This window comes from Muscardinus avellanarius, assembly GCF_963383645.1.
Source record: "Muscardinus avellanarius genome assembly, chromosome: 1".
NCBI classification, from domain to species: domain Eukaryota; kingdom Metazoa; phylum Chordata; class Mammalia; order Rodentia; family Gliridae; genus Muscardinus; species Muscardinus avellanarius.
In genome coordinates, this window is record NC_137786.1 from 13,513,535 (window position 1) to 13,541,465 (window position 27,931).

Sequence of the window (27,931 nt, forward strand, 5' to 3'; positions counted from 1 at the left end):
AGTATTAAGGGAGAATAGCTCTCCTTGTGGCCCCTGAACGTAGGCTACCCCTGTTGATTTATTTCTTTATGTTGACAGTTTAGCTGTTTCTAAAGTGAATATTGATGGTCAAGCTTCCCTACCTGTGATTTGAGAGGCCAGAACAACAAACTAGAGATTCTAAGGCCAGCGATAACCCCTGCGGTGTGCTGTGCGCACTTTGAACATCTCAGGGTTTTGAACAGAATAATTATGCACATTCATGTATATTGCAGCAACCTCCTTTGCTTCTAAAGTCCTGTGACAGATTGCAGATTAAACTACGCTGTTTCCTCCACATGGTTGGCCAGAGCTTTTGGGAAAAGAGCCAGGCGGTTGCCAACCCCACAGTCTGTTCCACCTGCTTGTGAGGGAGCCTGCCTCATCCCTGCCAGCACCGACACACCCCGTGTGTCCAGGCTGTCATAATATTTGTCCACAATGACTGGAGTGTGATGCACAGTGAGGTCTGTGGTTCCATTCAGATCAGACCCATGGCTCCGTTTACTTGAACTGGTAGAGAGGAAGAAAAGGCTCTGTTCACGATGACATCTGGGAACCCATGTCCTTGCTTTGCAATACGCTAATGGTACCATCAGTGCAGGAATTTCTAGGACAAGGACAGATGCCTGAATGGGAATAATAGGAAGACAGGAACTTGAAAGGTTAGATGGGTTTGAAGTCCAGGCACTCTGGCTCCTCGAGTGTATCTTACTAAAGCCAGGATTAACTGTGGTTTTCTCTCTCCACTGGGGGCAGGGGCCAGAGAGGAGGGTGCAGCCTGCTGATCAAATGCCTTGAGTTCCATCCACTTACCTGCCGTGGTCATGGTCAGCAATGAGGTGGCCAATGGATGGTGAGGCAGGGAGGGGATGTCTCTCCACTGAAGGTGTAGCGATGTCACGGATTCTGCTAGTTACTGTGCTTTCTTGCCTCCACTGATACTGTAGAATTTGTTAAATTCCAGTTAGAGACTCCACTGATACTGTAGGAAATGTTAAAATTCCCTCTTTCAGTTCATTGAAACCCTGAATTCTGTGAATCTGCAGACTTAGGTTAAATAATGTCCCAGATCTAAGAGTTTTTCTGGAGCTGAATGTGAAGTTTATCAATCACAGTAGAGGCTGGATGGTGAGACAGGCCCCATGGCCCTGAGGGTGGGGGCCTGGGCTTGAGACGTTGGATGGCAGAGGTTTGTGGCCAGCCTCTTCTGCTCTGTAGAGGGAGCGCAGCCTTGGCATCTCAGGAGTCACGTGGTGTCCAGCTGGTGCCTACACCTGGTCCTTCACCACAGAATGAGCAGGGCATGTTTTCTGGGATGCATTCCCAGGGCCTCAGAAGGAGAAAACCCAGTACCAATGGGTGCATCCAACTCACAAAGCATGTGGCTGTTCAACTTAGAATCAGCAGTGATTTCTTGAGTGGTGGCTGGGTGCTGGGATACTGTAGTAGGGAACATATTCATGAGGGATGCTTGCATGGGGATGGAAAACTACCAGAGGACACAGGTAAGTAATTAGCCAGCTAAAAGATGAAAGAGTGTTTGGGCAGTGTTGTCCAGGTGTTAGGAGGCGCAGAGCTGCAGCATCAGCCGAGTGCATTGGTATCAGGAAGGAATTCCTCAAGGAAGGGGGTGGTGGGGAGCAAAGGTTGAAAATGGATCCTTTCAGTGGAAGCAAGATGAGGAGATAGAGCGATACATTCCTCATGTCTGAGAAGGCTGGAGCTCAGCATGTGCAAAGGATGGTGAGCAGTGAGGGGAAGGGGAAGAAACAAGGGTGGAAGTCAGGTAGGTCACACAGACCCTGCAGCAGGGTTAGATTCTTTTGAAAGGACTGAGGAGGCACTGAAGTGTTTCAGACTGTGGAGTGATGGAGCCAGGTTTGCATTCCAGAAAGGCATTTAAGATACTAAGCATTTTCTCATTTTGTGGGACTGGTTTAACTCTGGTAAATCCAAAGTACTGCCACACCATCCCTATTAAGTTCACAGTGTCTTTCTGTTAGGATTTTCTATTGCTCTTTAACAAGTGATTCCAAACTTTATAGCTTATAGCCACACACATTTATTATCTCAGTTTCCATGACTCAGGAGTCTGAGCACAAGTTGCCTGGGTCCTCTGCTCAACATCAAATCAGGTGAAATCCAGGTGTTTACTGGATTGCAATATTATGTGAGGTGCAGACTTCTTTTCCAGAGTAGGCGTTTTGGCAGAATTAAGTTCGTTGAGTTGTAGGTTCCTTTTCTGATTGGCTGTTGGCTGGGGCTACTTTCAGCCCTTCAAGCCCACCTTTGAGCCATTGCCACATGGCCCAAGGCATTTGCCAGTTTACATGCAAGCCAGCAGAATAGTGTGACTTCTTTTAAATACTTGGTTGAGACAAGAAGTATTTCTGCTTTCTGATTTTTTTTGAATGTTGGGATATTAACACATACATAATGAGATATCTTGGGGATACGGCCCAAATTTAAATGGGAAATTCATATGTGTTTCACATGTACCTTATATACATTTCCTGAAGGTAATTTTTATTCATTTTAAATAATTTTGTAATGAAACAGTTTCCTAACGTGGAATGTTCCACTTGTGGCCTGTCAGTGCTCAAAAAATGTCAGATTTTGGCTAATTTCATACTTCTGATTCTTTTGATTAAGGATGCTCAACCAATATCTCTTAGATGAACGAGTAAACTAGCATCAAGAGCAGTTAAATGAATGTGTTCAGGTGTGGGGAGCCATTAAGGCTTTCCCCTAGAAGAGTATTTCTGACTCAGCTGACTGTCCTTCGCCCAGAGTCAACAAGGTTTGGGGTCATAGAAGGTTCAAAGTAAAAGGTCTGAGAGAAGATCAGGTGGTGATGGCACGAGGGTACTGATTAACCTTCCTGTAATGTATGTCTTTGGATTGGTCTCTATTGTATTCCGGTGGTGATAGCATGGGGATGTTGAGTGACCTCTAACTCTATAAATACCCCAGGAGTGGAAAGGCCCAGGAGGGAGAGATGATATTGACCCAGAAGTAGGCGTTAGCCAGTAGGTCGACCAGTAGGTCAACCAGTAGAGATATTGACCCAGGAGCAGGGGTCAGCCAGTAGAGATATTAGGATGGCGGCACCCACCCACGTTAGAATTAAAAAAAAATTGGAATCAAATTCCTAAGAGTTTAATTCTTCATCCTCATGCCTCTCTTCGTACTTTTGCTGGCTGGCTCCGGCATTCAGGTCACACGGCAAATCAGAAAAAAAAGGGGAAAATAAATTCAGAGCTGTCTTGGTCTACATGATACCTCTGTTGTCAATAAGGAAGATATGGAGATGGCTATTCTTTCTTACACATGGAATAAACTCAAACTCTCTTTTTGAGTAACACTTCTTTTTTTGTGTGGTACTAGGAATAGAAACCAGGGGCATTCTACCTCTGAACTACACCCCCAACCCTATTTTTTTATTCTTTATTTTGAAACAAAGTCTCACTGAGTTGCAAAGGGCTCACTAAGTAGTAGCCGAGGCTGGAGGCAAACCACGATTTTCCTGTTTCAGCCTTCCAATGCTAGGATTACAAGCGTGTGCCACCCCACCTGGCTTGTAACATTTTAAAAATTAGAACCAGAAACAGGATTACTTTCAAATGGAACATAAATTTTATTAGAATCAATTCTTATTTTACAGTATTTTGAATTTCTTAGATAAGTTTGCCAAGAATTAAAATTAGGAGAAAAATAGGTTTGTAATGGAAAATACATAGAATTGAAGAGATCACATTGAGGCACCTATATACTCCAAAGGTGTGTTACACTTATCAGAAGTTTTAAAAATGGAATTTGATTTCTTTTGTAGGCATATATGTTCCCCATATTCCCTAAGCCCACTACTTTCTGTTACTTTATGTATGGTCCAGTTCACTTATTTATTATACTTCCTTGAACCTTGAACGCATCTTAGTTTTCAATCCTTGGTCCAGAATTACATGATGTTATCCCAGTATCTTCAGAAAGCCCATTAGTGGTTGCTACATTAACTCTTTAATTCAGGAATTCACATTTATTTATTCAGGAATACTGAGTGAGCACCAACTTTGGACATTTTTGTTCTGGGCACTTGAACAAAAAATGGCAGAGAATCCTACCACTGTGAAGCTTGCTTGGAATATAATAAAGAATAAACATGGTTACTAAATTATATAAAATATTCGAAGGTGATAATTAGTAGAGCAAAAGAGATAGCACAGCTGAGGGAAGAACTGGCTTTATAATTTTATTTATTTATTATTTTTACTTATTTTTTTGCAGTAATAGGGAGCGAAGCCAGGGATATTATATCTTCCAGTTAAACTCTCAGGACTATATTTAAAAGAATTTGAACCAGGGTCTCACTAAATGTTGATGGCTTTACTAAGTTGTTGAGACTAGCCCCAAACCTGCAACACTCCTGTCCTATCCTCCCAAGTACTGGAATTACAAGCACACACCACCACACCTGGCTGGCTTCATACTCTTAAAATGAATGGCATCAATAGCAGTGTAGACACTGAGAAGATGCCACTGAGCAAGTAAATGTGAGAAATAATTCTTGAAGTAAAATAGAGGAGTCATTCCTGTGGATTGAAGTGTGTGTGTGTGTGTGTGTGTGTGTGTGTGTATGTGTAATCTTTTTGTGTTACTAGAGGTTGAACCTAAGAGCATTCTACCACTGAGCTGCATCTCAGCCCTATTTATTTTTTATTTCAAAATAGGGTCTCATTGAGTTGCTAAGGGCTTTTCTACATTGCTAAGGCTGGCCTCCTGTCCCAGCCTCCCAGGTACTGGGATTAAAGGTGTTCAACCACACCTGCTGAAGTAGATATTTATTTATAATATTTTCCAATGATAGTGGCTTTTCTGTTTCTGAAGGAATAACAGAAAAAGGATATTCATTGCTTATATTTTTCAAGTTTTATCTAAGTGTCTATCAAATATGGATAAAAATATGTGGTGTATATATACAATGGAGTATTATTAAGCTGTAACAAAGAATGCTATTCTGTTATTTGTGACAATATGGATGGAACTGGACTTCATTATGTCAAGTGAAATATGCCAGGCACAGAAAGACAAGTTATGCATGACCTCACTCTTACATGGGATATAAAAATGGTGATCTAACAAAGTAGAGAGTAGGATAGTGGGTAGGTAAGGAGATGCTGGGATGGGCATAAGGGAGGAGGAACTGAAGAAAGATCTATCAGTGGGTACAGAGTTACAGTTAGATAAGAGAAATAAATTACAATGATCTATTTCACTGTAGGTGACAATAGCTAACGTTAATGTACAGCATATTTCAAAATACCTAGAGGAGAGGATTTTGAATGCTCTTACCACAAAGAAATAAGTGTTTCAGATGATGAATATACTGATTTGATTATTATACAAAAATTACACAGTAACCAGCAAAAATGTATAAGTACTATGTATTAATGAAAAACAAAAAAGTAGAATAATACAGAAAAAGTTCATTTCCCCTCATTTTTGAACTTTTCTAATATTCTAGGAACCATAATAAGATACCACTAGCTTATGTCCACTCTTTCCTTAGATTTCTGTGATATCTGGTTTATCCTAGTACTCTGCAATGACCCATGGACTTTCTCTTGCGTTTTATTTATTATTTATTTATTTATTTATTTATTTATTTATTTATTGGTGGTACTGGGATTCCTGGAAGCCCTTCTACCTCTGGGCTACACTCCCAGACCTATTTTTACATTTTTATTTGGAAACAGGGTTTCCTAAGCCAGCACGCGCGGCTGGCTTCGAACCTGCGCGATCCTCCTGTCTCTGTCTCCCAAGCGTGGGGATTACAAGCGTGAGCCACCACGCCTGGCTTCTCTTGCATTTTAAGAGTGGGGTCTCCACAGGTAGAAAGGCATCTTTCCATTCAGGGGCCATCAATGGTTCTATTGTGCACGGGGTATATTTTCTCTTTATGGATGGCTTTCATGGAACAAGGATGGAGCTAAGCCACAGACAAAAAACAACTCATGTCAAAGGTGGCAGAATAAAACATTGACAGTCCATTGAAACACACTGGTTGGCTTTGACTGGCACAGCCAAGTTTAATGGAAGCCATCATTTCATGACAGAGGAGGAACTTTCTCTGGAGAAGCCGAGGTATGTATTATCAAAACAAATCTGATCCAGAACTCAGAATTTCAGAGCTGCAGAATTTGCTCTGTTAAAAAAAAAAGGTTTCCTCTTCAGACAGCTATATCGTACTAAAAGACCCTAGGATTATAGCTGGTAGCTGATCTAGCTTTTAGTACTAGTGCACAGTATTTGTACCCTGGCCCTATGGCCCAACTCTTGAGTTTCAAAGAGGGGACAGAAATGTTTATACTTCAGAGAAGGAGGTGATGAGAAAGGGCACCATTTCGAAAATGTTGATTTTGGAGAAGTAATCCTACATAAAAGGCTTTTTGTTCCTGTCCCTTAAGATGAAATGGCACTGTCCAGCCCTCGCTGAGTTATCTCAAGGACTGTTTTGTGTGTGTTTTCTCTCAGTTGTCAACACCAAAGTGCAATAGAAAGAAAGCCTTGTTGCTCTTCAGGAGTTTCTGGGATTTAGCTCACATTCAGCTTTCTCTGGCATGCTAATGGCCTTTGGTGATATTTGGGAATAAGGGTAGTTAGAAATGAGAAAAGATAATTTGGTTCTGGCAAACCAAAATACTTGAATGTTAGGTGGAAGAGGAAGAACCAGTAAAAGATCATGAGTGACAGCCTGACGGGCAATAGGAAATCAGGTGAGCGTAGAGACCTGGGAATCTAGTCAGGACAATGTTTTGGGGAATAAAGGGTTACTGGCAAGATCAAAGAATGTTGGTGGTCAAGTAAGAGGACTGAGAATTGAACTGGGTGGTTTTGTCATGAACAGCACCATAACTTCTGTGGGTTCTTTGTTTCGTGGTGAAAAGAATTTCAACACACGCCAGTCAGAGATAAAGGCAGAAGTTTTAATTTAAGCAAAGTAAGGATACATGTTCAGGAGAAACGTGAGCCATCTCAAGAGAGTGCAAGAGTAGCCATGGGGAGATTGGCCAAGAGCTCAAAACATTGCCCAGTGTCCATGAGCTTCCTAAAATGGCCCAGAATTGCCCAAATGGTCCAGAGCTCCTTAGAGGTTTACTCTCTTATAAATCTTACTAGAGAAGGGGTGAGTAGGGATTCATGGGATGGTATGCTCCTTCTTTGAAGCTTTCTGGTTCACAAAAGGTGATAATATCTTTTTCTAATTTAATACATTTTTATTGGTGCATTGTAGTCAAACATCTCAATGGAATACAAGACTTGGGAGGATATATAAGCACACATCATCCAATTAGCCTTTGTCCAATCCCCATCCCATTCCTTCCCTCTCTTGATCCCATGCTTGATTTAGTGATTGACTTTGATATATTTGTTTAAGCACATCATGTGCTTTAAAGAGATTCCATCTTCCCCCTCCCATCCCCTACGTGGCATACACAGAGAAATATCACAGAAAATAAATAAAAAAGCATGCCATTTAATAATGTTGTTTAGATACCAGCAAGTAAAAAACCCATTTAAAAGACTTAAGTGTTACTTTAAACCTTATGAAGTTAAGAGCATTTTTAAAGCATTGCATTTTGCATTTCTCCAATTTAATAACTGAATTATAAGACATTAGGTAAATATCATTAGTACCTTAAAACCTTAGTTTTGCAAAAGGAATAAAATTAAAGACAATACATATCATATTTGATCACACCTTAAAAACTGTATTATAAATTATCACAGAAAACCAAGACATCAGGTGAACATCACTAGTGTCTCCAACATTTAGTCAAAGAAGAAAATAACTTTATTTATTTAATCACATCTCACAGGGGTCTAATTGGATGGCTTTTCTAAAGTTACCATTTTAGCTAAGACTGATTGAGATAAAAAAAAAATCTTTGAGCAATAACTTTAGTGCAGCCAGCAAAGGAAAAAAAAAAAAAAACTTTTGGTTTCCTGACATTATATCTCCTTGTTAGCAGAGGAGCTGAAATCCCTAGTTTAACTGAGAATGGGAGAATTGGAGGTCATCCTGAAAGCTGCAGGCTGCAGGCTGAGTATTGGGTAAAAAAATAGTTTTGGGGCTGGCCTGATCTGCCTTTTACCCTAGCTAAGCTTTTGGACCTTGGGCCAGGAAAGGAGGGTAACACCTTACACCTGGCCTTCTGAGATCTCACTGTGATCACCTAAGGCTCTTTAGTCTTAACTCAGGTAATGGGAGTTGGGAGGAATCACTGGAAACCTAGGTCTGGGGGCCCCAATTCCCTCCAGAACTGGGGCCACTCAGCCATTTAATGGTCCCCCTTGTCCTATGAGCCAGGCCTCGGAAGGCCCTTTTTGGCCTTGTGGTTGAGGGCAGTTACATCAGAGATACCCTTGCTCTCCACCCCTAAAGACTTGAGCCTAGGATTCTGTGCTCAGCCAGACTTCTTTCATGGCTTTTTTCCATCTGTCTTTCCCTTTTCAAGTCCCTGTTAAACTGAATTGACAGCCTGCAGTAGTAATCTCTGTCTTAAGAATGGCCTCCCCTTCTACCAGATAAAAAATTGACTAAGACTGCCAGCACCTCTTGTTTCAGTTGGTGATGTAGCCTTACACTCAGCCCTTAAGAAAGAACTGCATATAGACAGATCAAACTCTAAACTCTCCCTCCCCACCCTACTGTAGCCAAGGCTGGCACAATTGTTTCAACCCTGCAATCGTTAAAGAAATCTGGTGGTCTCAAGGTTAAAGAACAGCTGAAGATAAGCTGCTTCCATCTATCTTTCCTCCTTTTTACAAAATAGATCTAGCTACACCTTGCTGGGGGAGGAACCTTAGAGGGGCATTTACTAGTCAGAATTAAGCAAACAAGATGGAGGTCATGGGTATAAAAGTCTACATGTAACTTTGGTGGGGCATTCATTTGAACCACCCCCCATGCCAGAATGGCATGGGGCTGTATCTATCTTCTATATTTCTATCTTTTTAATAAACTTCTTTAAATCTTAAAAAAAAAAGAAAAGAAAAAATCAGATGCTTTCCCTAATATGCAAAAATTAGGAAGAAATGGGTAAATGGTGATAATTTCTTTGAGCCAGGGGTCAGAGACAGAAAGTTAGGAGTGGAGATAGGCCTGTGGGGTGTGGGACTGTTAACAATAAGTATGACTTTTGAGGACCTCACTGGAGGGCAAGGGAACTTTGACAAAGGATGAAGCTCTCAGGTTTTAATCTCAGGTGATTAAATTTAATAATTTAAATAATTTAAATAATTTAAAGTGTGGGCCTGACTTCTTAAGAATAATCAAGCTCTGTTAACTGAAGATTTCAGATTTTAAAACCTTATTTTCCTTCCCTTCCCAATGCATCTCCTTTCTACTTAGAATTTTATTTTTTCTGGCTGGGCATGGTGCCACATGCTTGTAATCCTTGCGCTTGGGAGGCAGAGACAGGAGGATTGCACAGGTTCGAAGCCAGCCATGCTGGCTTAGGAGACCCTGTGGTAACCATTGTACAGTGTTGGTGGAAATGTAAAAGGTTACAGCCATTTTGGCAAACACTTTGGTATGTTACAAAGTTAAATATACACTTACCACATGACCCAACGATCTTCCTCCTAGGTACACAGAATAAGAGAAAGGAAAATGATGTCCTCTCAAAAATCCTAACACAAATGTTTTTAAGAACTTTATTCATAATTGCTTAAAACTGGAAACTACTCAGATGTATCTCAGTTGGTGAATGGATAGCAAACTACAACATATCCTTACAATGAAACACTACTCAGCAATAGAAAGGAATGAATGAAAGGTCAATGTAATGCATGGATGGTTATTACAGAAGTCCTGCTCAAGGGCTATATATCATATGATTCCATTTATAGCATATTCTGAAAACAGGGCAAAAAAAAAAACCAGATTTACTATTGCTAGAGTTTGGGGGTAGCACTGATAGTTTACTACATAGGGACACCAGGAAATTCTCAGAGAAGAGGTTCATACTACAATATGCCTAGACCTGAAATATTGCACATAGATGACTCCAGGATTTTCCTCCTCTATTTTCCCCCCTTCGCAGCATCATTGACATGGAAGAACCCCAGCTTTGAACTGTTGCGTGTAAAGGAACAAGGACTTTCCTAGCTCCCCCAGACCTCAAACAATACTCAAAGTAAGAAAGAGCCTGAGGCTGAAGATAAACTCTAGAGAGGAATTGTAAGACATATTTTTAAATACCTTATAAAAATCTGTGGCCATACTTTTTAGAATCCTTCTCTGGCTCCTAGGGCCTCTACTGATCTTAAAGGATGTCTGTCTTGCAGATTCGCTCCTTTAAACAATAGGCTTATGAGAATCATAAGGACATTGTCCAGCTGCAGCCTCAAAGGGAGGTAAAGAAGGCCTATCTTAAGGAATTTTGTGGTTTTGGCTTTTGTTTGGCAGAGAAAACACCAGTATGATTGATAGAAAACCCACAATGTTTTAGATCATTTTCTAAAATAAATTCACAGTGAATAGAGAAAGATAGAACTTGTGCAGAATAAGAAGAGGCTTTTACCATGAAGCTTACCCTGATCAGGCTGAGAAATCACTCTTTTCCTTCTCTCTCTCTCTCTCTCTCTCTCTCTCTCTCTCTCATAATGTATTTCTATTTCTTTTTTTTATACTTTTATTGGTGTATTATAACTATACATCATACTGAGGTATAGAGTGCTAGGAACATACATGCACACAGCACTTGGTGTGTTTCTCTCTAGATCCCACCTCATGCCTTTCCCCTCCTCATACTTGTCATTGAGTTTGGTATTATTGACAATTTTACATCTGGACATAGCATTATTTTAACTGCTCCTTAATTACATCTCTATCTTCCCTTCTCTCTCCCCAAAACCTCCTCTATCACTCCACTGGGGTATCCTTTATCTGAGATCTCTTTTGTTATACAATTTCTCTCTAGCTTCTGTATAGGAGAGAAAGCACACATTTATTTGCTTTCTGAGACTGGCTAATCTCGCTTAGCATAATGTTCTAATTTCATTCATTTCCTGCAAAAGAGTGAAAACGAGTCTATCTGCTATGAGCTGCTTTTAGTAGAAAGATAAGTCAGAAAGAGGAGCCGAAAACTTTGGAGGACAATCCCGAGGAACAGCACTTAGAACTAATCAAGCAAATGACAGTTTGTGTTTAGCTGGATTTCATTATGACTACAGATCAGTGACTGCTGCGTGCTGCTTGCTTTGACCCTGTTGGTGCAGTGATGTCTGAAGTGGTCACCCCATGCCTGTCTCACCATTGTATATGGGGGTCTGTGTGAGGAGGGAGCTTTGCCCTTTGGTTCATCTGAACACAGAATGAGATGAATGGTACTTAAATAAGCTGTCCCTTGGGAATTACACTTGAGCCACCTCATGCAAACTTGAATCCCACTTAGGAGATATTATGCTAAACTTTAAGCCTAAAACTTAATGCTGTTTAATGAGATTTGAGGTCTTGGGGGTGAGTTTATTTTGCACATGAATTGTGTGGCCGAATGGGAGATTGTGGCAGGTTCCATGTTCCAGAGGTAGCTGAAAAAGTTTCTCTTCTCCAGCACACACTTATGGAACTTTACCATTCTTCCCTGAGGAAGAATGCTTTGAGTCTGCCTAGTATTTGTGATTTGCTTGACCAGCAGAGTATGGTGGGGCAATGTAGTATGTTTTTTGAGCTAGGTTTTTAGAAACAGCATGTGCTTTGTCTTTGATATTATGATGCTTGCTATTGGAACTGAGCCACTGTGCTGTAAGGAAGACTCAGGAGCCCCAGGAGGGCCTCCTCAGAAGCACTTGACACCATGGGAGTGAGCTAAGATTTTTATCCTCCAATGGAGACTTCTTGTTTGATGCTCATGAGTAGAGATGAGACCTCCTGTCACACCCTGCCTAAATCATACTCTTTAATAAAATGCATAGGTGGGTGATGCATAGTTGTAATCCCAGTACTTGGGAGGCTGAGAAAGAAGGATTGGAGATTCAAGGACAGCTTCAGCAAGTAGTGAGACTGTCATCAACCTAGTGAGACCCTGTTTCCAAATAAAAATAAGAAAAGGGATGGGGGTGTAGTTTGGAGGTAGAATGCTCCTGGTTCAATACCCAGTATCAAAAAGCTGGTTAACCATATGCAGAAAAATGGAAATAAAAACCACTTTATTACTCTGAATAAGAGTCAATTCGAGATGAATCAAAGACTTGGAAATTAGACCGGAGACCTTGAGGCTCCTTGAAGAGGGCATAAGTATAACACTGCAACACATAGGCACAGATAAAAACTTTCTCAACAAGACCCAAAAGGCACAAAAAACTAAAAGACATATCAATATGTGGGATTGCATGAAACTGAAGAGCTTCTGTACAGCAAAGGAAACTGTCAAGAACCTTAATCGAGAGCCAACAGAATGGGAGGAGATTTTTGCCAACTACTCATCCAATAGAGGACTAGTATCTAGAATATACAGAAAACTCAAGAAACTCAGCTCTAAAAAAACAAATAACCCAGTCAAAACATGGACAAGTGAACTAAATAGACACTTCACAAAGAAATTCAAATGGCCAATAAATGCAAGAAAAAAATGCTCAACATCACTGGCAATCAGAGAGATGTAAATCAAAACTACCCTGAGATTTCACCTAACTCCAACTAGAATGGCAATCATTCAAAACACAAACAACAACAGATGCTGGTGAGGATGTGGAGAAGTGAGAACTCGAATACACTGTCGGTGGGACTGCAAACGAGTTCAACCACTTTGGAAAAGAGTATGGAGGATCCTCAGAAGAATGGGAAATTTTGATCCAGCAATACCACTTCAGGGGATCTACCCAAACGAATGAAATCCAAACTACCAAACTAATACATGCAAATCTATGTTCATAGTTGCATAATTCACCATAGCCAAACTATGGAACCAACCAAGATATCCATCAACAGATCAAAGGATTACAAAACTATGGAATATGTACACAATGGGATTTTACTCAGCCATAAAGAAAAACACAATTTTGTCATTTATAGGGAAATGGGTGGAACTGGAGGACATTATGCTAAGTGGGATTAGTTAGTCACAAAACATAAGATGTCGGATGCTCTCCCTAATATGTGGAAGCTAGGGAGAAAATGGGTCATAGGGTGAACTCTAGACATAGAAGGAGATCTATAGATGAGCAAATTAGGTGACCTAACAGAGGGGATGGGAGTGGGGAAGAGGGAAATTCTCTAATGTGCATGATGTTATTTATTTTATTTATTTATTTATTTATTTATTTATTTATTGGTGGTACTGTAGTTCCTGGAAACCCTTTTATCTCTGGGCTACACTCCCAGACCTATTTTATATTTTTATTTGGAAACAGGGTCTCTTAAGCCAGCAAGGCAGGCTTTGAAACTATGCAATCCTCCTGTCTCTGCCTCCCAAGCATGGGGATTACAAGTGTACACCACCACACCTGGCATGCATGATGGTCTTTAACAAACATATCAATGTCACTCACTAAACCAAACATGAGGAGGGAGGGGGAGGGAATAGGGTAGGAATTGGGTAAGGGGTAATTGGGTGATGTGTGCATGTGTGCCTCCACCATCTTTACCCCATTAAGATGTATGACTATAATGCAGCCATAAAAGTAAAAAAATAAAATTCTAAGAAGTGATGATGGTTGACCATTTTCTAGATTTGTTCTCCCTAATCTCCATGAAACCTCCTCCTCCACGGTGTCTCACATACTGCTAAACCTATCCATTGGCTTTCATTTTCAATGATAGTTTTCATTTCTAAGAGCTTGTTGGCTTCCTGCACAAGTGCACACAATCACTTTCTGTCGTTTTCTTTACGTCTCAGACATTTTCAATGCTGACTTTGAAATTTTACTCCAAAATCTAGATTATTGTTTCTGTTTATTTTTTAATTCCTTAAGGAGCTAATTGTGTGAAGTCTTTTGAGGTCTAAATAAAGGCACATTCCTTCAGATCTGATTGGAACTGGCTTTTGCCAGGTGCCTGGGAACTATCCCAGGCTGAATGCTCTTTAACTCTCCTGCTTGAATTTGCTTATGTGAACTTGGGCAAAAACTCTGTGAAAGAATTAGCCTGTCATTACAATTTGTCTTTCTTTCTCTTTCTTTTCCTCTGCTTTGCTTATTGCCAAAGCAACTAAGCACTTTTCTTTGCAGTTTTCAGTGAGGGGGTGATAATTTTTCTTTCAGTTAATCCTTAAGCTGAAAGTGGAACCCTTTAGGGTCCCAGCTTTATGCGGGGAAAGTCTATTATTAGACCACCCACTTTGTCTCTGTTCTACATGCCCTAATGAGAACTTGAAATCACTTTTTAAGTTCTCACTTTGGCAAAAGCCCTCAAGCCAGAGGGGCTGAAGCACATGACTTCCTGTTACAGCTTCCAGCTTTCACTTACATTTTGGCCTCCTACTTTCTTACTATCTTGAAGCTCATCAATGCTTCCAAGATGATGTATTTTTAATTTCTAGTCATCTTTCCTAGGAAAACTGAGTCTGATACCCAGCCTACCATATTGCTGGAAATCCCTGTCTCCCTGTGTGGCACTCTCAGGCCTGCTAAGTGCTCTCAGGCACCATTGAAGTCCTTTGGGCCCTGCTCCATGTGGATTTTACAAACATGAACTCAAGCCAATGGCCAGATATGGAATATGGAATAAAGTTTCCCAAGTCCCATTAGAGGGAACAGATGGGATCTGCTTCTATCGCCACCCCAGCTTGCAGAGAGTGGAATCAGTGAAAAGAACTTGGAAATGAAAGGAATTTCTAACAGAGTGAAACCAACATTATGTTGCCTGCTTTCACACACATGGTATGTTTAATCAGAAAACATTATTTAAATGCCATGTGAATGGCCTTCAGTAGCCTTTGGCTTGTGATTGTGGCCATTTGTTCATTGGCTTGGATAACTTCTAACAGTTATCTGGGGATGGTCGGATGGCTCATGAAAAATATAGCTGACTGTTAAATGAACTTTAATCTTTGTTAAGTTAAACCAAAAAGGAATTTCCAGCAGATAGAAAACTTAGATGATAACTTAAAATAGTGTAAAGCAAACAAGATTTGCTTTGAAGAAATATGTAGGTACAGTTTTACCAAATTCCAACCTCACCTCCATCCCATTGTTTTTTACAATCGTATCTCTCACTCTGGAGTCAGTAGTCATGATTTTGAGTATCAAAATTTTTTAATTTTCATACTTTTGTTGGTATATTGTAATTACATATTACAGTGAGATTAAAAGCGATACATTAATGGGTCTAATTTAAAATATACTTTTATTGGTGCATTGTAATTATACATCACAGTGAGGTTCAGGGTGATGGAAACACACAGGTACACAATACTTGGTTTGCTTTCTTCTGGATTCAACCCTACTTTCTCCTTGTACCTATACATGCTATTGAGATTAGTATTGATAATTATATAGATGTGCATAGAATTATTTGAATTGCTTTGTTCATGAGTCTTAAGATACACATAGTAAGCCAGGCATGATGGCTCATGTTTGTAATCCTAGCATTCAGGAGGCAGAGACTGGAGGATAACCTCAATTATTATTGCGAATAACCTCAACTATTTAGCAAGGGCCTTTGCAACTCAGTGAGACCCTGTTTCAAAATATAGAAAGACTAAAAAATAAGACCAGCTAGGAGGTAGAATGCCCCCGGGTTCCATCCCCAGTGCTGCAAAATAAAATAAAATAAAAATGAAAAGACTAAAAATTAGGGCTGGTGGGGTAGCTCCAAGGTACAGAACCTCTGGGATCAATCCCTAGTACCACAAAAAAAAAAAAAAAAAGGAAACAGTAGTTTCGAAGGGTATAATTTCACAAGAATAAGTACTACTCATAGAACTAAGACTTGTTAATAGATAAAAGGAATCTTAGAATAATATTTAAGAAAATCTGTTATTTACCATGAACATAATTGTAGATGTCTGGGGCTAAGGTCAGAAAGAACTTATGCCAGCTTTGCACTGCATAGTTTATTCTTTTCCAAGTTCCTTCCACATGTACTCTCCTTTTCTGAGCAAAGAAACATTCATCTGTTCAGTGTTTAGATTTCCGTGCATTGGATCATAACACCCTATATATTTGGCTGCTCCTGGTGGGACTGGGGATGGTGTCTGCGTACAAAAGCCGAGTGACCTGAGATATTCTCCTGCCTGAGAATCTCTGTTTTTGCTGGTAGTGACTTCAATTAGTCATATAAGGTCATCGCCTTTGAGAAATGTGATTTAAGATAGCAAAGACAAAAGTAGATTGAAATAAAACAATATCTTTGGAGAGGCAGGGAAAGTCAAATATAATAAAATGGCTGTGTAGCAGGAGAAGCTAGGAATTTGCAGAAAATATGAATTAAAGCCACAAACAGAGAGAGAGGAGAGATGGGGTGAGCACAGACAGAAAAGGGGAATAGGAGATGGAAGCTGTGGGTAACAGTCACTGCAGGTACGCTAGTCTCGCTGCAGTTTCAAGGAGAGCGCCCACTGCCCCAGGAAGACCATTTGCCTACTGTCATTGTTTTTATCTTAAATTGCTCATATATCATGCCAATAAACTTTCACTACTGTAAGAAAATCTGACCTACTTCTTTTTTTTCTTTTTTTGAATTTTTTATATTTTTTTATTGGTGCACTGTATTCATACATCATATTGGGATAAAAAAAAAACTTTTGTAGACATACATGCACACATCGCCCAGTTAGCCCCTACCCAATCCCCACCCCGTTCCCTCCCCATCCCTCCTTCCCATGCTTGGCTTAGTGGTTGACATCTAGTATTATAGCAATTTATCCAAAATTAACAATGATAATCTCACATAACAGTTTCATTTGTCTGATACCAAGCTTTTGATAACTTAAAGATAAAATTTCAATATTTCTTTTTGCTTTCTTTCTTACCAGAGAATATTTTTTTCTTTTTTTTAGGTGAAACTATCATACATTTATTTATTTATTTTTCAGAAAAAATCTATCCTAATATGGAATATGGACTCTAGATACCCAAAAAGATCTCGAAAAAGAACAAAGCTAGAAGATGTATATTTTCTGATTTCAAATCTTATAAAGCTACAATAATTGAAACAGTGTAGTACTGTTCTAAAGGCAGATATATAAACCATTGGAGTTAAATAAAAGCTTAGAGCTAAATTCTTCCATATATTGTCAAGTTATTTTTGACAAGGTTTCCACGAACATTTGGTGGAGGAAATACTAATCTTTGAACTAAATATTGTTGAAAAATAGTAATTACATGAAAAAGAATAAAATTGGACCCTTACCTAACACCATATACAAATATTAACTCAATATAGATAACAGACCTAAATATAAATCTTAAGACTATAAACTTTTAGAAGAAAATCTGTGTCATAAAACCTCACAACATTGAAATTGGCAGTGATTTCTTGGATATGATTTCAATGGCACAGGCAACAGAAGGGTAAACAAACTCCTTAAAAAATATTGTATATCCAAAGACAATGTAAACAGAGTTAAAAGTTACTGATAGAATGGGATAAATATTTCCAAATGCTATATCTAAAGGTATATTAATATTCCAACTAGAAATCCTAAAAATTAACAACAATAGAAGCAAATAATACCATTTAGAAATAGGTAAAGGACTAACATAAATAATGAATCTCCACAGATAACCAATCTTAGTTGTCTGTTGGATGGAAAATCTTGTTTCTCTGGTTCTGGTGTGTGTTACCTATTTCTTCTTTGTAGTTAATCTCTTTGAGTATTTTCTCTAGTGCTGGTTTTGAAGACATACATTCCTTTAGTTTCTGTTTGTCATGGAAGCTTCTTATTTCTCCATCTAATTTGATAGAAAGTTTTGCTGGGTAGGAAATTTTTGGCTGGAAGTTCTTTTCTTTCAGAGTTTGGAATATGTTACTCCAAGCCCTTCTGGCTCTCATGACTTGGTTTGGGAAGTCTGGAGTGATTCTAATTGGTTTGCCTCTGAATGTCACTTGGTCCTTTGTTTTTGTTGCCTTTAAGATTCTCTGCTTGGCTTCCACATTGGTCATTTTGACAATTATGTGGCGTGGGGATCCTCTTCTCTGATCCTGTCTAAAGGGAGTTGTATAAGTTTCCTGGACCTGTGTATCAACCTCTTGCTCTATGTTTGGAAAATTTTCTGCTATTACTTCCTTGAAGAGATTGTTGATCCCTTTGGTTTCACCTTCTTTTCTCTCCTCTGTTCCAATTATTCTTAGGTTAGCTCTCTTAAAATGGGCCCATATTTCTTCAATATCAGATTCCTGCTGTTGGATTTTTTTCTAGATTAGAAACTATGCGTTCATTTTTGGTGTGATCATCTTCTAGAAGCGAGATTCTATTCTCCATGTTGTCTAATCAGTTGTTTATACTTTGAGGCCTTTACTTCATTGATTGCATCCTTTATGTCTTTTTGGATCTCTCTGAATTCTTTTAGAAACACCTCTATTATTTCTACAGTTATTTTCCTGATTTGATCTTCTAGAAATCTCTGAATTTCTGTTTTATCGGGTTATGAAGTTGTGGGGTTGTGGGCATTCATTGCTCCATTGTTATTCCTCTTTTCCATGATTTTGGAAGTTTGTGCCTTCTCTAAGTTCTTCCCTGGGTCACTACGACTTCACTTATGGTGCTCTGGATCTCAAGTCTGTGGTATCTCAGTCACTACTAGTCCTTTACTGGGTTGTATCGCAAGGTCTGAGACCCGGGGATTCAATTGAGGCTGCTTTAGACCATGGAGGGGGGGGGATGCCAGGTTGGGTATTCTCCTGCAGGCAGTTGTGACTATGGTCACAACTCTCTGCCACCACCACTCCCCCACTGGGTCAAGTCCCTGGAGTGCAATACTGGTATTTCTCCTCTAGGGGCTGCAATTTGACCCACTGTTTTTGATTGTTCTGATGAAGCTGTAGTGGACTCAGTGAATTCACTGCTACCACCGGTGGCAATATGGCACCACTGCCACACCCTTGGCTGTGGGGCTGGTGTATTTCTTCTCTGTTTTTGAGCTCCGCTCTGAGTCCCTGCAGGGTGTGCTGAGCCCAGCCCCTGGGAGCTTTAGATTCTCCCTGCGCCGAAAAATCTGCCAAATTCCACCCGGCTGATCTGTAGCGGCTCACCTCAGCTCGCTGTCCGCCACTTCTCTCTGGAGCCTGGTGGGCTGTTGAGTGCATTGGTCTGGAGCTGTCCAGTGACTTCACCGCTGCCGCCGGCAGTATGGCGTTGCTGCTGCGTCCTCGGCTATGAGGCCGGCGTATATCCTCTCTGGCTCTGAGCTTCGTTCTGAGTCCCCCTCCTCTCTGGGGCCTGGTGCTGCAAGCTAAGATGGCACCCGCACTGCTCCGCACCGCAGCTCCGGCCGCAGCACTGTGGTCTGGTTTCTTTCTGGTGTCTCGTTTTTCCAGCCCTCTTTTTCTATGTCCCTTGTATTTACATTTTTTTGTTTCTCTGCTGATGGTGTTTTCTGGCTATGAAAGGCACTGATTTTGTGGTAATAGAGATTGGTTGTTAGCGGGGCTCATAAGCCCCACTTTTCTCCATCGCCATCTTCCTGGAAGTCCATTCTACTTCTTAATAACTGAAAGATATTAATCAAACTAGTTCTTGTGGAAAAATGGAAAATGACCAAATGAAACTTTCCTAAATTTGTCAAGAGAAAATTACTCAAGGTGGCATGGTAAATGTATTTTAAAAATCTTTCCTCTTCTTTACACACAAGCAATAATAGATTATATTTGATTTTTCTTTTTTGGTACTAGGAACCCAGGAATATTATGTCTGAGCTACATTCCAGCCCTTCTTATTTTTTTCTAATTTGAAACAGGATATAGCTAAGTTTCTGAGTTTCTCTAAGTGGCTGAAGCTGGTCTCAAGCCTGTGGATTCTCTTGTCTCAGCTTCCAAAGCACTAGAATTGCAGGTATGCAGCATCTCACCTGGCATGATATTTTTATTGATAATGACTATAAAGAAAAAATTAAAGTCATAGCCACATCTAAACTCAAGTAGGCATCTTTTGTACTGAAGGGTGACTAAATTTAGATGATACAGGGCATTCTTAATTAGAAAATATATAGGGTCCAGAGTTCTTCTATGCTAATGGAAAATGAGAGTGCTCTGTGAGAGGTGGGTGACTGAGGCCAGCTTTACTACTTTAAACAGATGAACAGAAGATGAAAACAGTTATGACCATCTTCATCCATGTAGTAAGGAATGAGGAAGAGGTACCCTCTGCCTCACCAACAGTACATGGGCCAAACCACCCTTTGGTTCAGAGACAGGAACGATAATACCCTTGGTGTCATCTTGGGACAGAACAGAGAACTACTGGATAGAGAAGGTAAGCTCAGAGCCAGAGAGGAAAGCTAAGATATAAGTAAATGCCTACTAAGACTGAACAGAAGACACACTTATGAATCAAGACTATAGCACCAACTCTTTCCTGAATTACAGCGTTCCATCTGCTAACAGATTTCAGACAAGCCAGAACACAGTTCTGTGGACAATTTTCTTAAAATATCTTGCTCTATGTATCTATGTATCTATCATCATCATCATCATCATCATCATCTACCTATTTATCCATCATCAACTGTCATAATTCATTATATATTTCTATTATCTGTCTAGCATCTACCTATTATGTCATTTATCTTCTATTATCTTTAATTACCTATCATCTGTTTTCTGTCCAGCATCTATCATCTCTTATCTATTGCTTATCTATCATTTATCTCAAATTTATCTATTTTCATAGCATCTATGTATTTATCATCTAGCTAGTTAGCATTTATCTATCATCTAGGTAGCTAGCATGTATTTATCCATTATCTATCTAGCATGTATTTATCTATTATCTATCTAGAATCAATCAATCTATCTATCTATCTGTCATCATCATCTATATATCTATCTCTTATTGGTTTTGTTTCTCTGGAGAACACTGACCAAGATAGCACAGATGACAGAGAGGCTGTGACATGTGTCCAATTGGAGTTTCAAAGTGTACATGCACACGCACACATACATACAACAACAATTACAGAGAGAGAGAGCGGGAGAGAGAGGGAGAAAAGAGAGAGAAAGAGAGAAAGAAAGAAAGAAAGAAAGAAAGGAAGGAAGAGAGAGAAAGAAAGAAAGAAAGATAAATAGGCTGATGGCCTCAAACTCTAGACCTTGGTATTCTATCACTTTCTTTCCTAGAAGATCAGCTTTACCAGGGGAAGACATCCTCGGGGCCAGCTCAGTTGTGAAGACTCTTTGATTTAGATTTTGGTCTGTATTCAAAGCAGCCAGTCTGGTGAGCAGCAGCACTATGGTTTAGATATGGGATATCCCATGGAAGAGCTCATGTATTGACAGTTCAAAAATTTTGAGATGAAATTATTTAGTCACAGAAGTTATCCTCACCAGTGGATAAAGCCATTGGTGGATTGATGAATTTTCTGGGTGCTAAGGTAGGAAGGTTAGGTGTGGGGAGGCAGTGGGTCATGAGGGTGTGATTTGGGGATTGTATATGTCCCTTGCCACCTCTTCTATCCTTCTTTGCCTCCACTGTAATGCTATGAGCTCCACAGATGTTACCCAGTCTAATTTGGACTGAAATATCCAGAACTGTGAGCAAATAAACCTTCCTTCCTTTAGTTTGTGCTTGTCAGGTATTTTGGGTCACAGCAGTGAGAACGCTGACTGAAAAAAGTAACTTATTTTGAGACTTATTCTAGACTTAGGAAGGGAAGGCCTTGTGGGATCCTCATGGCAGAAAGGGGTCCTTGATCAGAATCAGTATGACACAGATATTTAGGAGGCCTTCAGAGTCACTTCTCCTCAGTGTCTGCTCTGACCTTTGTTCCTATGTTTCTTTTTCCTAACCCCTTCTGTCACCCTCACCAAAAGTAGAAGTGTTGTGACAGTATGTGGGAGCCTGCCAGGCCTTTGTCTACACTGCTTACCTACCTATAATACCTGCATCAATGTCAGAGTAGAAGATGGGTGAAGAATATACCTCTGTGAAGGACTCACAGTGTCACTGGGCCAGGCATCAGGGATGGAAGGATGAAGAATAAGCCCTACCTTGAGTGACATGAAGGCCAATAGTGAAGATAGATCAAAGAACCAAACACTGCAATACCATGGAGTAAGATTAACTTGGTGGGTTGATAGCCCTTAGGAGAGACCTGTAACCATCCCTGGGAGGGTTTAAGAGGAGCTGGGCTAGACTCTGAAGAGGATTAACACTGGCTTGGAGGAAAGTATAAGAGTCTCCAGTATATGAAACATTAGCTCACTTAAGGCCAAGGGTCATTTTTTGGTACAGGGGATTGAACCCAGGAGCATTCTATCTCCAATACACTCCATCAGCCACTTTTATTTTTAATTTTGAAACAGGATCTCATGAAGTTACTGAGGGTCTCACCAAATTGCTGAGGCTGTCTTTGAAGATGCTATTCTCCTGCCTCAGCTTCCCAAGTACTGGGACTATAGGTGTGCACTACCATGCCCAGCTGCTAAGGATCATTTTTGAAGTTACTTAAAACTCATTCTGGCCAGGCATGGTGGTGCAAGCCTGTAATCCCAACATTTGGGAGCAGAGACTGTGGGATCATGGTTTGCAGACAGTTTCAGTGACTTAGTGAGATCCTTTGCATCTCAGTGAGACCCTGTTTCAAAAATAAAAAGACTAAAACATAAGGCTGGAGGTGTAGCTTGGAGGTAGAATGCCCCTGGGTTCCATCCCCAGTACTTAAACAAACAAACAAACAAACAAACAACAACAATAAAAACCTTATTCTGACCCTTCCATTTTCACATTAAACCACCACATCAAGACATCAAATTGTGCAGTTGGAACAGTTGAATATGTTGCTTCTAACCCTTTAAACTGGCCATGGAGATTCCCAACACCTCTAGTACATTAACTAGATTTATTTAACATCTTTATTTTAGGGAGTTCTTTGGCTTTTTAGACAGTTTTATTTATTCTCATATCAAATATCACTGAAAGGTTAAATTTGGTGTTCAGTGACATTCTCCAGGCAACCTTTCTAAAGCTAAGACTGAAAATAATGGATGTGGCATTTCTTCCAGGAAATCTCCTCCATGACACCTAACCCTGAGTCCTTGGAGGGCTTAACAGTTGGACTGTATCAAAGCTGCCAGTTTTTTGTGATTGGATCTCTGAATATTTCAACCAGACAAAGTATCAAGGGATGTGGTTTTCTCCAGCTGGCAAGAACTCAAAGGAGGGAGGAAAGAACAGAGATAGTGAGAGAGAGAGAGAGACAGAGAGAGAGAGAGAGAGAGAGAGAGAGAGAGAGAGAGAGAGAGAGAGAGAGATATGCAGGGAGGAGGGAGAGACCAGGAGAGTGCAAATGAGCTGTTGAACATCAAGAGAGGCCTATCCTTATTACAGATGAAAATAATTGAAGAAATTAAACAGAGGATTCTTTACTAAAGAGGCACTGCTGTATAATTAGAAAGCTTGGAGTAAAAACTGAATTCAAATACCACTTTTACCACATGCTAATGGTACAGTTTTAGACAGTTAAATTGAATATCAGCCTAATTCTCTGAACACACTGGCTTGATTAGAACACCAAATCCATAGAATTCCCATGAGGATTAAAAAATGTGAAGTACTTATAAGAATTTATACTTAAAATTATAATGGAATAGTAACAGCTATTAATTGCTATGAGTTGTGGCAGTACATTTTTGACATAATGAATACAAACACAAAAGGAAAAGTGAGTTTGGTCACATGAATTTGAGTTAGATATTTATTGCCAATTTGAAATTTGTTAGGATTACATAAAGAAATAAATATCAGTTTCTCATAACTGCCACAACAAATTAACCAGAAACTAATTTATATAGACCCAAGGAAGAGAATAGAAGATATAGAAACAAACCCACATACTTACATTCAATTGATTTTTAACAAAGGTGCCAAAACCATTCATTGGAGAAAAGGCAAACTTTTCAACAAATGGTGTTGGAAAAACTGGTTATCCATTTGTAGAAAAATGAAATTAAATCTTTACCTTTCACCCTGTACAAGGGTCAAAGACCAAAGATTTTGAAATTACTAGAGGAGGGCATAGGTCCAATAATATATGGGCACAGGTAGAAACTTCCTCAATAAGACCCCCAAAGCTCAGGAAATTAAAATGAGAATTAATAAGTGAAATGCTATTAAACTAAAAAGTTTCTAAAGAGAAAGGGAACCATCAGAAGTCTAAAGAGAAAGCCTACAGAATGGAAGATCTTTGCTAGCCATTTCTCTGATAGAGGACTAATATCTAGAATATACAAAGTACTTAAAAGACAACACCAAAAAACAAAGAACTCAATCAAGAAATGAAATGAGCCATTGAACTGAAATGAACCTCACAAAAGAAGAAATACAAATGACCAATAAATACATGAAAAAATATTCAATATTATTAGCAATCAGGGAGATGCAAATCAAAACTACACTAAGATTCCATCTAACTCAAATCAGAATGGCAATCATCAAGAAGTCAAACAACAATAAATGCTAATGAGAATGTGAGGAAATAGGAACTCTTCTACACTACTGGTAGGATTGCAAATTAGTGTGGCCACTATGAAAATCAGTGTAAAGATTCCTCAGAAAATTTGGAATGGATCCACTATATGATACAGCTATACCACACTTGTGTATTTTTCCAAAGGGACTAAAATCAGAATATTTTAGTACTATATACATATCCATGTTTATAGCAGCACAATTTACAGTAGCCAAATTATGGAACCAACCTCAGTGTCCATCAACAGATGAATGCATTACAAAATTATGGAATATATACATAAAGAAAAATTATTCTCAAATGCCTGACTCTTGGTGACATTCATTTTGTGACACATTATTATTACTATAAAACCTGCAGATTATTGTGAAGATGGTAACTTCTGAAGGTTGGGTCTGACAGAGGTTTTCAAGGGTCATTCTGATGGCTTGAAGATATTCATAGGTTGGTAGTATGGGTTAAAATGTGTCCCTCTCAAAATAAATAAGTGTGTGTGTGTGTGTGTGTGTGTGTGTGTGTGTGTGTGTGTGTGTTGAAGTCCTAACCCCACTGTACCTGTGAACATTACCTTACTTGGAAACAGATTCTTTGCAGATGTAATCAAATGAAGATGATATCATTAACATGGTTCCTAATCGGATAAAACTAATGTCTATTAAGAAGAGGAAATTGTGGACACAGACACAGAGGAAGGATGCTGTGGCCTCCAGGGAGGATGCTGTGACACAAAGGGAGGATGCTGTGACCCACAGGTAGGGTGCCACATGATATCAGAAGCAGAAACTGAGTGATACAGCTACAGGCCAGGATTTTGGGCAACTACCAGAATCAAGGAAGAGGCAAAGAGAATTCCAACCAAAGTCTCATAAGAAGCACAACCTGACTTCCAACTTCATTTTGAACTTTTAGCCTCCAGAACCATGAGACAAGACATTTCTATTGTTTTAAGCCCCCCCCCCCCCCCCCCAGTTTGTAGTACTTTGTTATGGCAACCACAGGAAACTAAAACCGTTTGCAAGGGCAGAGGAAGGGAGGCTCACGAAGTAAGCTACTTGAAAGATGTTGGCAGCTCAAACCACAGCATGAGCAATGAAACTGGTGAGAAGTGGTTAGATCTGTATATGTTCTGATTCTCTATGTGTTCTGAAGATAGAACCAACGTGATTTGCTGAATGGAGCTGCGAGGAGAGAGGAGTTAGGAACGACTCTAGGGTTTTTGGCCTTAGTAACTGGAGTTACTATTTATGAAAATAAGGTCTATTTAGGGGAAGGGGTTTCTGTCAGGATTTTGTTTTTAAGTTTGAAATGAGTAAATCTCAAAATAGAGTTGTAAAACATGCAAACAAATGGGTGTATTTGGAAGAGAGGGTCAGGTATTGCCAGAAGAAGAGTTTTTAGTTAGTAGCAGAGAGATGGTATGTAAGCAGGAAGCTCAGTAAGATATTTGAGGTGCCAGATATATAAAGAAAATAAAAGTAAGAAAACACAGAACTGAGCCCTGTAAGTTGCGTAAAATAGGTATTACATATTTAAAAAAGAAAGAATGAAAGAAAGAAAGAAGGAAAGAAAGCGGAGACTCAGAAAAGTTAAATAAAACTTGCTCAAAGGAAAGAACTAGAAATAATGTCAGGATTTCAAATTAGTTCTGCTTCAAAATTTTTTCTTGTTTGTAATAGTACACTCTTTCTTTTTTTTTATTTTTTTTATTTTTCATATTTATTTTTAATTGGTGCACTGTATTCATACATCATAGTGGGATACAAACTTTTGTAGACATACATGCACACATTGCCCAGTCAGCCCCCACCCGATCCCCACCCCGTTCTCTCCCTATTCCCCCCCCTCCCATGCTTGGCTTAGTAGTTGACATCTAGTATTATAGCAATTTATCCAAAATTAAAAATGATAATCTCACATAACACTTTCATTTGTCTGATACCAAGCTTTTGATGACTTAAAGATAACATTTCAATATTTCTTTTTGCTTTCTTTCTTACCAGAGAATCTATTTTCACTCTTTCTTATGCAAACTTTCCCATAATAAGAAAAGTCCATCAATGCAAACTATTATTTTGCTCTATTTCTTAGTGTGTCCTTGTGAAATAAATTTAATTTTTAGTCATATACATGACTTTCCCCTCTGGCCTTCCAAAATAGCCGGCCCCACCACTTCGTCTGCACACTTAACATCAGCAGTAAGTTTGCATTCAATGATCTAAGTAAACTTCATTACTTACAGACCCAATTCTGGACTTTATTAAAATGAGGTTATGCTTTGAAAGTCTTATCAGAAAGTATCTTATTGATGTTCTTTCTTTATCCTATTTGGGGAATGGATAGCTGATGGTTTGCTTATTGTATATTGTCTTATGTAGTTGCTATTCTAAAATATTTTTGGTTAGCTGATTTATGAAATTTTGTTGAATCAAATACTATGAACATTTCCGCTTGGTACGGTAATTGGGTAGATTTAAATCTTCAAAGTGCCACAGCACAATGAACACATGTGCATGCATGCACATGCACATGTGCGCGCGTGCATGCGCGTGTGCGCACACACACACACACACACACACACACACACACACTCCAAAAATCACCTTGAGGGAACTGAAATCAAATTTACCAGCAGGCAACACCACTGGAAGCCCCAGCACCCGCACCTTGTTAAAATAAAGGATTGAGTGTAGAAGAAAAGAGAATCTGTATGATTGAAATGTCTTTTTTTTTCTAAAGAAAACATGTATTTCAATAAAAGAACTTGGAGAAGATTGCTTCCAGAAAGCAAGGCATTACTGCTATGTCAGTAGAAGTGGTCCTTCAAAGTGTAGGTAATAACGGAGTGGAGGACTGTAGAAGGATTGGACTTCTAATTACTGTTAGGCTTTTCCAGGTAAAGCTCTTCATGCAAGGAAACATAAGTTGGAGGTTCTGGAATCTCAGTTGTCTGAGGGAAACCCAAACAATCCAGACCTTCAGAAGGGCATCAAGAAAGCTAAACTGGCTGACATAGGAAAGAAGGAACCATACTAGCAAAAGAGCTTTCTTCACTTCCAGAACAAAGGGAGCAGCTTAAGGCAAAAGTAGAAAAATTCAAAGAATGTGTCCCACATGTTGTAGAAGAAATATGTCAAGTAAACACAATATCCAAAGAAGCTGCTGAGAGGTGGGCTGATGATATATGTGCAGTAAAATCATGGGTCAAATGAAAATTTGAGTTTGAGGAAGATAAAATTGATACAAGTTTGAAATTCCAGAAGACTTTGCCTACATAGACTAA

General features: G+C 39.4%; 1 pseudogene across 1 annotated transcript; it reads left to right on the forward strand.

Annotated features, from left to right (window-relative positions):
- Positions 1-1,201: 1,201 nt before the first annotated feature.
- Positions 1,202-27,931, forward strand: LOC308265123 (meiotic nuclear division protein 1 homolog; annotated as a pseudogene). Its single transcript has 3 exons — positions 1,202-1,526; positions 6,787-6,881; positions 27,410-27,931. The product of its transcript is annotated as a meiotic nuclear division protein 1 homolog (transcript).